The following is a 1,409-nucleotide window of genomic DNA, read 5'->3' on the forward strand; positions in this document are numbered from 1 at the left end:
CCCCCCCCAAACCATTGACCTATTTCTTCAAGATACATGGTTTAGAGCCAAGTCTTGGTTTAGAGCATAAAACGCATCGACTAATTTGGAATAGGTCTACTGTAATTAATTTTAGTGCGCAATCAAGTACATGTATACGCACAGCCGTGTCCTCACTACGCCATCATGAATAATGCATGCAAGACCGCCTATTACACTTCTTCATGCTTACCTCAAGAAAACGATAGCTCCGGTCACCGGCCTTGGCCACAGCGAGTGATGAGGCTTTTGTCACAAGAGAAGACTTGGAGTGTGAGCATGCCGTAGACGTGTTGGCGCCTACTAACTAAAACAATCATATTTTAGTATAATAGGGGCATATGTATATGTATACCTCTATTATACTAAAACATGATTTATACTTGTGTAGACTAGAAAAAGACGGTGGACCAGCATCTGTCATGTAATCGTTCATTTCTTCGCTGAGTGTGTGTGTGTGTGTGTGTGTGTGTATGTGTGTGTGTGTGTGTGTGTGTGTATGTGTGTGTGTGTGTGTGTGTGTGTGTATGCGTGTGTGCGCGAGCATGGGTGTCAGTCGGTTAGGATGCTGTATCTCAGCCTTCCAGGTCTTGCCGTGATAGGCAGGGTCAAAGCAGCCCGCCCCTTAAACGATAGAATTGTGTCAACGATTATTGTTAACAAAAATCTTTTTAACCTCTTCACTGATGTGTGGAGGTAAATACTCGCTACTGTTCTCTAAATACTAGTTCACTGCCATTGTTTAAACTGGTTTACAGAGGGCATTTTAGGACGTGTAATTACAGCTCGTTTCTCATTCTTAAATAACGGGGAAAATTTATGATAGTTTTGTTTGAATCTCTTTTGAACGAATAGTTTTATCTTGTCCGTACACACGTAGACAGAAATTCCTCAGCAAAGAAGAGGTTAAAAACAAGTCTATGGTGCACGTTGGGAGATTTCGCTTGATTAGTCTTATTTAAAAAAAAAAAAAAAGTATAATAGAGGGTTTTACGGCTATTGATTAGTCTATAAAGCTCTTTTGAAAACCGAGTGGTGGCGAGACTGCCACTATTTCTGTTATACATGATAGCAATAACATACTTGGGATGCACAGTTGGCTCAGCAAGTCTTAGCAATCTTACCCACACTGCTCTCAAGCTATATTATAGCTCGGTCCTTTCGGAGACGGACGTCACATTCGGAGGTCCCCGCCTCTTAGATAGCCTTATAGGGTTGATAGTGGTGTGAAACTCATACAATGGCTTTTATGCTAATATACTTATACTTGCAGTCATATACATTATTTATATATACTTTAGACCAGAAGGACGCTGGCTGCTTCGATCCTGTGTCTGTCAAGGCTAACCACTGCCGTCTAAATAGATGGCAGGGGGGCCGTCTAAATAGAG

Source organism: Aplysia californica, unplaced genomic scaffold (assembly GCF_000002075.1).
Source record: "Aplysia californica isolate F4 #8 unplaced genomic scaffold, AplCal3.0 scaffold00018, whole genome shotgun sequence".
Lineage (NCBI taxonomy): Eukaryota > Metazoa > Mollusca > Gastropoda > Aplysiida > Aplysiidae > Aplysia > Aplysia californica.